A 10871-nucleotide genomic window follows, 5' to 3' on the forward strand; every position below is an offset into this window, starting at 1 on the left:
GAATAGGCCCCGCCTTTCCCCTCCCTGGCCAGCCCTCTCCTCCTCTGCTTCCCTGGCTGCTCGCACCCACCTCCAAACCGCCTGTGCGGTACAGGGACTCCCTCTACCCACCTTTGACACCGCCTCGCTCCCGCCACGCCCGCCCGGCAGGCCGGCCCTATGCCCCCGACCCGCTCTGGACACCGCCGACCCAATCCCTGGCGGCAGCAGAGCCACGTTATTGGGTTTTTTCCCGTCGCTCATTGGGCTCCAGCCAATCAGCGTCGTCTGCGCCAGGCCGGCAACGCCCCGAGCGGCGGGCGTCAGCGGGGGCCAGGCTGGAAACCGCACGCTGACAGGGGTGGGCAACTGCTCTGGTACCCTGGGCTCAGTCGGAAATGGAACGCTGCTCTTAAGTGCGGCCTGACCAGCAGGAGACAGGGGAATGCCTAGAGAGAAGGGGACACTGGGGGGGGGGGGGGGGACGGCCCCGCAGGAGCAGGGATGGGAAGGTTGAAGGTTGAGATGGCTGGAGGTGCAGGTAGGGTGGGGGCAGAGGTGTGCGGCACAGGCCCTCCTGCGCTACCAAAGCGTAAGGAAAATGGAAACAGCGTGCCTTGTCACACTCACACCTCTGAAGCAAGCGGGTCTGGGAGAGGAGTTCTCTGCCCAGAGCAACCCACCCACAGCCATGGCAGTCCAGCTGTGGCCTTGCTTCCCCCGGAGCATAAGACAGGTTACTTCCATCTCCTTCCTGCGCTACCATGCCAGTCGTGATTGGGAGCAGAAAAGCAGCGGCCTGGAACTTTGGAATCCTAAAATGATGCCAAATCATTCCCTATTGGGGAGGGCGACAAACAGCAGAGTCACAGAACGATCAAAATAGGAAGCCCAGAGCCCACAAGGGGAACTGCAGGCAGACAGGAACTCTGCCCTCCCCCTCAGTGTATGCCTGTCCTCCCACAGCCTGCTGGGGCTCAGAGGGGCTGATGGCATCCCGACTCTCAGCTTCGACTGAGGCCGAGCAGACGTCCCAGTTCCAGGTTTCCGGGCCACACTCCTCCAACCACGGCCATACCTTTCACACGAGAAACACAGAGAGGCTGGGAATTCAGTGGACTTTGGGATTCTGTAACCCGCACCGATAAACTTGTGTTTAATCTTCACCACGAGGAACCCTTGCAGGTACGGAAGGAAGGGAATTTTTAGGGCTGTCGGGGGGAGTTCTGTGCGTGTCGTGCTGTGACTGGAGCTGAGAGGTAAGGAACTAAAGTTGCCATTGTTTTCTCTGCGCGCTCCGGGATCACCACACCACAATCTTCAGAGCCGTCCTTACCGCCGTGACAGTACAGCAGCCACGCCGGCTCCTCAGGGCTTCCCGCAGGTGGCCCTTCATCCCGGTTCACTGCGGGTGACAGCCTGATGAAGGAAGAGGTCCCCGCAGACCGCGGGTGCTACGTACGCGCCCAGTTCCCATTGGCAGGGAGCCCGAGCCCTGCCCTGGGGCCCAAGGGCGCGACCACACCCATCCCCACATCCCCACTTGGCGGGCCCCTCTTCTGAGACCACTCCCAGGTCCGACTCTGTAGCAGTCGGGCAGGAGAAGGAGACGAGAAATAGACACGGTTTCTCAGCAGACGAAATCGAATACGAGCATTTGGTGGCTCAGGGCCCGGAGGGCTGAAGAAACAGATCGTGTGGCAGAAAGCTGCCGTCCCTAAGGCGAGGGGAAGCGGGAAGAGGTCGGGCTGAGCAGACACCTAGACGCCAGGATGAGGGGCCTGGAAGAGGCAGAGCCTGGATCTCTGAGGAGGGGCTGCCACAATTTCTCAGGGAAGGCGGAAGCAACCTTATCCACCACGAGGGGATATGGGGCAGGAGATGATTTCTGAGGACCATCTTCCAGGTCAGTAATTCTTTCTTCGGTGGCATCTGTTTGTGGTTTCATCCGTCTGTTGACGGATTTTATTCCAAAGGCTATGTTTTGTTACTCCTACGCTTTTTCATGTCTATTATAGAGAGACCGAGAAAGAGCGCGAGCAGGGGAGGGGCAGAGAGAGAGGGAGACACAGAATCTATGCTCCAGGCTCTGAGCCATCAGCACAAAGCCCGACGTGGGGCTCGAACTCACGAACCGAGAGATCATGACCTGAGCCAAAGTCAGACACTTAACAGACTTAGCCACCCAGGCGCCCGACTTCGACGGTTCTTTTTCAAAAATGACTGGGTGCTTTTTTTTTTCTTTTAAGGAACCTCTGTGTGCCCAACGCGGGGCTGGAACTCGCAACCCCGAGACACAGAGTTGCGTGCTCTAGTGAGTGAGCCGCCCAGGTGCCCCGTGCCTGGGCTTTTAAAATTATTCTTATCTGTTTGATTCCCTCTTCTGTGTTTTTATTTTGTTGTGTCTCACAGGCCATTGAAGACTTGGGGAGGTGGAGTAGCTTTCTATCACAATAACGCAAACAACGCGTAGATATCCACGAGCGCCGCTCTCTGATCTCCTGAGAAATCAAAGGTAATGCCAGTCTGGGTTTTGAAGTCCCTCCCCCCCCCCCCGCCCCACCCCAGTTAAGCACAAGAGGGGAAGGCGGCTCTCTTTCTCACCCTGCCCCCTTTGCTGTGTGCTGGCCCGAGGAGGCTTCCGTGGGGGATGGCCACCTGGGCTCACCTCTCAAGCCTCCAGGACATGCTGAGTGTGCCACACGTTCCCCGGGGACCTCCAAGTGAGGGAGCGAGCCGCGCCGTAGAGCACAGCCCCACAGAAGGGGATCTGGCTTGAGCCCGACGTCCTTGATCCACACCCCGCCTGGGCCACTTGCCAGCTAGTGGTGCGGAAGAAGCCATGAATGGGGATCACGCCTCGAACAGGCTGCTAGGGCTGCGGGATGGCACAGCCGTGAATGGGGATCACGCCCGAGGCACACCGCAAGCTCGCAATGCCATGACCGCAAACGATGTCCTCTGGCCTCTGAGAGTTGCACCCTGGGAAGGTCCACAGGGCCAGTCCTGTCTTCGACAGGCCTGCCGATTCTCCACCAAGGTGGGCCGTGTCTTCAAGTCGAGGTTGCTGACGCGTGTCCCGCTGGGCCTCTGGGGGTCCTGGGCCGGAAGCCTGGGGTGAGCTACCCTTCCAGGGAGGGTGGATGTGCTCGGCCGGCCCGGAGCCCAGCAGTACCACGACGATGCAGGGGGAGCAGTTCCCCTCTCAGCCTGCAGCTAGGGGTGGGGGGAAGGCAGCCCCTCCCTGTTCGCGGCTGCTAGGACTGGAGTCAGGGGGGCGTTCGTCCCCGCTCCCTCAGACCCACTTCTCCTTATAGCACCATCCTGCCTTTGTCCCGCGGGGGGTCACCCTTCACCAACACGGGTTTTAGGTGGGGTCTCGGTTCTGCCCTCTGACCTTCTGAAAGCCATTTGCTCCTGGCACCTGGGAACCCCACCCCGGGAGCTCCTCCCCACCCCGGGAGCTCCTCCCCACGGCCCTAGCGCATCCCTGCTCACCCACCCCTGACTTTGCATTTGCTCTGCGTCCTCTTCCCCGGGATTTCTCTTGCTTACCCGCGCGCCACCTATGCGTGTTTCTCATTCCGTATTCGCTGGTCTTTCTCCCAAACTGGACTGGCATCCCTGGAGGGCAGGGGCTGGCTGTCAGAGTGGCACCGCCCCCAGCCCCCAGCCTAGGCAGCCCCGCATCATGTGACCGGCGCCCAGGGCCACAGCCATTGGCCCAGCGGGTCAACCTACCAGCCCGGGTCACCGAGGACTTGGCAACAGGCTCATCAATGCCACCCCGAGTCTCCTTACTGTCATCACACGTGGGAGGAGGCCTTCGTGCCCACTATACGCAACCCAGAAGTCGCCAATTGACAGTTTAATACCCTTGGTGGTATAAAAATGTGTAACTTTGGGGCGCCTGGCTGGCTCAGTCTGTAGAGCATGTGACTCCTGACCTCAGGGTTTGAAGTTGGAGCCCCAAGGGGGGGTGTGTAGAGATGACTTAAAAACAAAAACTTTAGGGGCGCCTGGGTGGCTCATTCGGGTAAGCCTCCGACTTGGGTTCAGGTCATGATCTCACGGTTTGTGAGTTCTAGCCCCACATGGGGCTCTGTGCTGTCAGCATAGAGTCTGGTTTGGATCCTCTTGACTCCCTCTCTCTGCCCCTCCCCCACTCGCGTTCTCCCTCTCTCTCAAAAATAAACAAACATGGAAAATGATTAAAAATTGGGGTGCCTGGGTGGCTCGGTCGGTGAAGCGACCGACTTCGGCTCAGGTCACCATCTCACTCACGATTCGTGGGTTCGACCCGTGTGGGGCTCTGGGCTGACAGCTCCGAGCGTGGAGCCTGCTTCAGATTGTGTGTCTCCCTCTCTCTCTCTGCCCCTCCCCTGCTTGTTCTCTGTCTCTGTCTCTCAGAAATAAATCGCGTTAAAATTTTTCAAGGAAAATAAGTAATTAAAAATAAAAGTAAAATAAAAACTTAAAAAAAAAAATGTATACCTTCTTGACTGCCCAAACCGGCAAGCCTTGTCCTTGAAGACAAAAGACATACTGGGGGCAAAATATTTGCAACATAGGTAACAAAGAACTAACAGCCCTAGTGTACCACCAGTGGGGTCTTTCGGTCGGGAAGGCCATCTCTTAGTATCTATTGACATTTCAAACGCCCATAGGTTTTGGCCTGTCAATTTCGCTTTAGAGGTAATTATCCTAGAGGGAGGCCGACACACGTTCACAGTTGGTACTTGCGGTGCTAATGCCAATGGCAGAGAGAAGAGGAAAGGTAAACGTACCATCCAGTTGGGGATTCATTATGTAAATTATAGTACCTGCATATAGTACATACATACAGTACATGCATCAGATACCACGCAGCCAGAAGAGAAATGAGCTAGACATTTGTTTAGTGACATGGAAGGTTTTCAAAGACCTATTGCTAAGTAAGTAAGTAAGAGAAAATCACAATTAAATATATAGGATGTATGCTTTTTATTTTTATTCATTTTTGTTTTTCCCTGCCCGCCCCCCACCCCCGCCCCAGGGTATATGCTTTGTAAAACTCTGTAAATGACTATGTTGGTGATTGCATTAGAAGACTATATGTAGAAGAGAGAGACAAAATTGTTAACAATCTTGCTTAATATAATGTTGCTTTGTAAAAATGTTCGATGATGCGCTCTAAAACTGTGCAGGGTGCTGATGGAAAATGATAACAGCCAGGGTGGACCGCAAGTGGGCAGTTTCTCCCTTTAGGAGAACTAAACATCCAGGGGCGCCTGGCTGGCTCGGTGGGAAGAGCGTGCAACCCTTGATCCTGGGGTGGTGGGTTGGAGCCCCACGTTCGGTATAGAGATTACTTAAATAAATACCCTAAAATTAAATGAAATATTTAAAGCTAAACATCCATGTCCATAGGACCCAGCAATTGCACTCTTGGGCATTTAGGCCAAAGAAACAGAAGCTTAGGATCACGCGAAAACACGTACGTGAATGTCCATAGCGGGGGTATCTGCAGCAGCCTAGGACTGGGGACGAGCAGCGTGTCCTTCAGCGGGTGAATGTTTGAAGCAACCGGTCGACCCACACCAAGGACCGTAGCTAGCAATACGAAGGAAGAACTGACTATGGATACACGCAACCATCTGGATGGATCTCAAGGGCATGATGAGAGTGAAGGGAAAAAAGCCCACCCGGAGTCACTGAGACCTACTGCATACCGCATCATGGTTCCATTTACCGAAGTGCTCAAATGACCAACTTGTACACGAGCGAGCACACAACACTGGTGGTCGCGGGGTGGGAGGGAGCAGAGGGGAGGAGGCTGTGGTTACGAAAGGTTAACAGGAGGGGTCCTTGGGAGGGAACCAACTGGACGCGGATGCCCGTGGGAGTCGCCTGAATCTACACGCGTGGCAAAAGTGCAGAGCTACGCGCGGCCGCACACGCGGGTGCGGCACACACGGAGCAGCTCTCGGACGGCAGCAATGCCAAAGCCGGGTGTGCGATTGCACTAGATGTGCACCCTGCCGGTCCCAGGGAACTGCGGGAGGCGCCCCGGCGCTTCTCCGGAACTCCCCGTGAGGTCCGTCACTTCAAGATCCAAGTTCCAGCCAAAAGCACACAAGCAGGGCTTGGCGTGGACGGACACGACGACTTGCGCGACTCTGCACGCAGACGTCCCGCTCGTCCCGGCGGGACGTCTAGGCGTCGCGCGGCCCACCGGGCCCGACCGCTAGAAAGGAGCGCGCGGGAGCCGAGCCCAGAGGGGCGCGCAGGCGACCGGCTTGTTTTGATTGGGCAGGGGACACGTCCGTCAGGCCGCGGGGCCGGGGCTTCCGCGGGCGGCCTGGGAGCGGCCCCGTCCTGAGCCGAGCTGGGGCATTGGCGGAGCTAGCCGGAAGGGGTGGGCAGGAAGGCGGTGCCCCGCGACCTGTGGGGCGGGGCTTCCTGTGGCGCGCTGAGGGACAGGAGGAGACCGGTGCCGGGGCGGTGAGGGTGGGCGCGGCGTGCCCGGACGACGCCCCGGCCTTCTGGACACCGCCCTCCATCCCTGAGCTCCGCCCTCCGTCCCTGGGCTCCGCCCCCCGCCTCTCCGGGTCCTGGCCCCTGCCAGAGTCTCCGTTCCCCGAGGCCTGGGGACCTGTGCGTTCCGCCGGGGCGAGGCCGACCTGACGGTGTCTGGCCCTCTAGACGGCCAGGGCCAGTGTATCGGGGCCCCCGGGGGCCTAGTGAGGGGAGAAGGGGGCGGCGGCCCCACCGGGATGACCAAGGGCATAGTCACCGCGTCTGCAGCCCCTCCCCGCCCTGGCCTCGGAGAGCGGCCTTGCTGTGCGGTCCGGGGCGCATCCAGCCTCCCGGGGACCGGATCGCGGCACCCCCGCCCCCCTCCCCCCCCCTCCCACCCCTTCCTTGCCCGGCGCGCTGTGTGTTCCAGCGACCCTGAGTGCGTCTGGGACAGTTCTCTGTAAAGCATGGATCCCACCTCCACACACACACAGGCCTAGTACCCGGTACCCGGGAAAAGGTGGGCAGAGCTGGTGCCCGTACCCGCGAGTGTGGTGTTGGCCAGGGGAGCTCTCCAGGCTCCTGCAGGTGAGGACGGCAGGAAGGTAACACAGTCTTTCCCACGCCACTTGACAGGTGTGGTCCCCCTGGGAGAGAGTCCTGCCCGAGTCACCCTGTTCTCCAGGACCAGCTGTGGTTGTCCCTGCCTGTCACCTGGGGAGGTCACAAGCAAGGGCGGCCCCGCAGAGGCAGAGAAAGCTCGTGGCTTCTCTACAAGTGGGTGCCATCAGGAACCATCCGTCCCCGTGGTTCTCAGGCTGGACGGCCGCGTGGGAACACCTGGAGGGCTTGTTCAACCTCGCGACGCCGGACTCCACCCCGGAGTCTCTGATCTTGCAGATCTGCGGTGGGGCCTGAGAACTTGTGACTCTAACAAGCTCCGGGCTGACTGACGCTGCTGCCACCACCACGGGTCTGGGACCCCCTCTGTGAGGAGCACTGCTGCGGAGACCTGAGACTCACTCCTAGGTGTGTGCGTGCCCCGTGCCCTCCCTACCTGGGCATGGCCCCTTGGCCGGGTCCCCACGGGCCTGGGAAACGCCAGGAGGCTGCTAGCCCTCGAGGATTCGGGGACTTCCCCGTCGAGGGGCAGTCAGCGTTTCCTGCCCCGGTTTGTCTGGAGGGCACCGTCCACAGCCCGGGCGGGGAGAAGGTGTCTGTCGGGTTTGTACAGGCGCCCGGCAAGTCCCAGACCGGAGCGGATAGGTCCGGACACGTAGGAGAGAGAGGGGCGGAGATCAGAGTGGGGCCCGGCAGTGGGGATGCAAAGAAGCCTTGGATGAGGCAGAGGACAGAGCCGCACCCTGAGCTCGGGGCCGGGGGAGGACCCTGGGCCCTGAGACCGAGAATGTGGATTTGGGGGGAGCGTGCAGACGGGAAAGGGGGTCGTCTGCCCGGGACCGGCCCTGCCAGTCGTCTGGTCCGTGGGTGCCGTCGGCCCTCTAGCTGCTGGGAAGCCACTGCCTTTCTCCAGCAACATGGCCTCCCAGGTCCCCGGCGGTGCCGCCCGGAGCTGCTCGGCACCCGGCGCCACGACCGCCACCCACCCACTAGGGCCGGTCTCTTTGCTGGTCGCTGTTTGTTTGACTCCGCGGTGGCTTGTCCCCGGCTGGTGGGGGCAATGCAGTGCCCGGCACCGGCCGCCATTTGTCTCCAGAATGAGCAGCTCTGCAAGGCGGCGCACGAGCGTGTTCTGGCCGTGGGGTCAAAGGGTGTAGCCTCTGCCTTTCCTTCTCCCTGCTCGCGCCCCCTGCCTCTAGCTACCGGGTCTTGGCGCTTTTCCTGCTGGACCGCTTCAAGCTCTCTCTATAGGGTAATGCTACGAGGCCTGAGTCACGTCTTGCTAATCTTTCCCCGAGCTGCGCTGTCACTTGTCTCTTGACTGTGGTTTTGGGTTTGTTCAGGCCAGGCAGACGCGTTTAGTTTCTGTGTCATCGGGCTTTCCAGGCTCTTCCTAATGGCTTCCGGGGTTTCTCGTGGGTTCCTTTGCTCCAGACTTACTCAGAGAGGCTTTCTCCACGTAAATACCTGAGTGGCTCTGCGACGTGGCACACGAGCGTGTTGTGGCCGTGGGATCAAACGGACTAGCCTCTGCCCCTCGTCCTCCCTGCCCCCCCCCCCCGCCCCCAGCTACCGGGTCGTGGCGCTTCCATGTATTCCTCACCCATTGCTGCACACCGAGTTACCCCGACGTACCCCTGCCACCACTAATCCCTGTGATCTGACCTCCACACTGTCTGAGGACAGGCTCCTAGAGGGCTCGGTTGGGGGGCTCTGGCTCAAGGTGGCTCACAGGCCACAGTCCAGGCATCAGCTAGGGCCCAAGCCACCCGGTCTGCCTGTCGGGCGGGCCCTGCGTCCAAGCTGGCTCCCGTGGCTGTGGCGGGGCCTCAGTGCCTCCCCCGTGGGGCCCCTCCATAGGGCAGCACAGGGCAGGGCTTCCCAGAGCCAGCGATGTGACAGACGGGAGACAGAAAGAGACAGAGAGCGAGGGGGCAGAGGGGGAGAGAGAGAGAAGAGAGGGGCCCCGAGATTGAAGCCTCAGCCGTTTTACAACTTCATGTCTATGTTCCTGTTCCCTCCCCTCTGCTGTGTCCTTCTAGGTCACACGGGTCCACCTGGAGCAGTGCTGGAGGGGACGACACAGGAGGAGCGTCCTGGCTCCTGAACCTGGGTGCGGGCGTCCTGGTCTCACAGGGCCCCTCAGGAACACGTCCTTTGTCTAAAGGGGGGGGGGGGTGGCACGTTCCGGCCCGCGGACCAAGGCAGGCAGGGCCCGCATTTGTATGGGCAGAGGGTGGCTCTTCGTCTTTAAAGGCTTGCAGACAAAACGCACAAAGAGCCAGAGACAGGAAGAAGAATATGGGACCGGGTTCCCGGGCGGCCCACGCAGCCCAAGAGGGGCGCTTTCTGCCCTTTGCGGGGCAGCGTGCAGCCCTGGCAGCCGTCCCGACACAGGGGCGGGCAGCTGTCTGTCATCACGGCAGCCGGTCAGCACCGTTGCCAGCGTGCTGAGTCCTGCCCAGGCCTGAGAGCAGGAGGCTCTGGACCGCCGGTGCTCCCGCCCGGGCGCCTCAGTCCTGCCCCCGCGTCCTCTCCTTCCCCGGGGCCGGGGGCAGCTGCCCCGTGAGGCAGGCAGGGGTGACCTCTCTCCGCACACAGGCGTGCCCCCCCTTCTGCCCCCTGCCCTCCGCCGGGCGGCTGGCAAGCGGGTGAGGGCAGGGAGTGGAGAGGAGTGGGCCCCTCCTCAGTGATGGTTCGGGTAGCCGGGTGGCCCCGTGCTGGACTCTGGTGGCCCAGGTGGTGGCAGGCACCGGCTTGCGGTGGGGGAGGGGCGGGGTGCAGCTGTCAATTCAGGAAGGAGCTCCCACTGTGGCCACAGGAGGCCAGCAGCATCTGGTTTCCCTGGGGAAGTGCCCACCCGGTCCTTCCTGGCTGGGCCTCAGAGATGAGTTCGCTCTGACACGCTCTGACATGCTCCCGAGCTCTGGGTGTCACGCCGGTTCTGTGGGCCGGACCTTTCCCGTTGGCCGTTGCTGCCGCGCAGGGCCAGGGCCCGGGGTGCAGCTCCTGGCACCGTGGGCGGGCGGCCGCCGTGTGCTTTTTGAACCCGAGGACAGAGGGTCTCGGGGCAGCCAGGCCGTGTCCCGGGAGCAGCAGCAGAGACCAGGGCGTTGCTTGCTGGGCCTGACCTCGGGGACCGTGGTCGTGGCTCCTGGGGACATCCCCCGGCCAGCGTGTCGGGTGGCTTGGTCCTGAAGACGCCCCCCGGAGACCCACAGGCCCAGTGTGGCCCCACACGCCGGGGCCATCTGGCCGGCGTCGTCGCCAGCCCCCTGGCGTGTGTCTGAGCTGAACGGCTTTCCCGTCCCTCGGCCCCAGCAGGAGGAACAGCAAGGAGGGCCCGGCTTCTCCCGGCGGCCTTCCCTCGGAGGCCTCCTGCCCCTGGTGGCGGGCGGCGGCGGCGGGCGGGCGGGCGGGCGGGCGGGCGGGGAGGGGCGCGGAATCTTCCCTTTCCCTCACGGGGCCGCGCAGGCGCTCCCCCTGGTGGCCGGCCCTGTGGGTGGGCGCAGCCCCCCCCCCCCCCCCCCCCCCCCCCCCCCCCCGGCAGCCAGATCCTGCGCCCGCTCACCTGCCCACCCACCTTCGGTGCCCATCCCTGCACCTCACCGTCTCTGCCCGAGGACGTCTGTGCCCGGCCGGTCCTCAGCAGGTGTGCCGGCTCAAGGGCAACCCCCCACCCCACGCGTGGCTCAGTGGTTTGCTCAGCCCCGCCCCCGCCGCCGCCAGTGGCCTGGCTGGGCTCCTGGAGGCCCGGCCGGTGGGGAGCCCGT

At 61.7% G+C, this 10871-nt stretch overlaps 3 long non-coding RNA genes across 7 annotated transcripts; 2 read left to right on the forward strand and 1 right to left on the reverse strand.

The window, feature by feature from the left end:
* The first annotated feature begins 1746 nt into the window (after positions 1-1746).
* LOC128311480 (uncharacterized) lies at positions 1747-4466 on the forward strand. 5 transcript variants are annotated; one of them, XR_008289921.1, is made up of 4 exons: positions 1747-1885; positions 2229-2293; positions 2392-2494; positions 2656-4466. It is a non-coding gene; the product is annotated as an uncharacterized LOC128311480 (long non-coding RNA). The 5 variants fall into 5 exon arrangements; XR_008289920.1 differs by having other exon boundaries at positions 2663-4466; XR_008289918.1 differs by lacking the exon at positions 2229-2293.
* LOC113597362 (uncharacterized) lies at positions 1846-3642 on the reverse strand. The gene is made up of 3 exons (XR_003418140.2): positions 3535-3642; positions 2648-2801; positions 1846-2480 (listed from the first exon to the last, which is right to left on the reverse strand). It is a non-coding gene; the product is annotated as an uncharacterized LOC113597362 (long non-coding RNA).
* Positions 4467-5414: 948 nt separating the features above from the next.
* Positions 5415-9491, forward strand: LOC128311481 (uncharacterized). Its single transcript, XR_008289922.1, has 3 exons — positions 5415-6997; positions 7114-7506; positions 9141-9491. It is a non-coding gene; the product is annotated as an uncharacterized LOC128311481 (long non-coding RNA).
* Positions 9492-10871: the final 1380 nt, after the last annotated feature.

This window comes from Acinonyx jubatus, chromosome X (genome assembly GCF_027475565.1).
Source record: "Acinonyx jubatus isolate Ajub_Pintada_27869175 chromosome X, VMU_Ajub_asm_v1.0, whole genome shotgun sequence".
NCBI lineage: Eukaryota > Metazoa > Chordata > Mammalia > Carnivora > Felidae > Acinonyx > Acinonyx jubatus.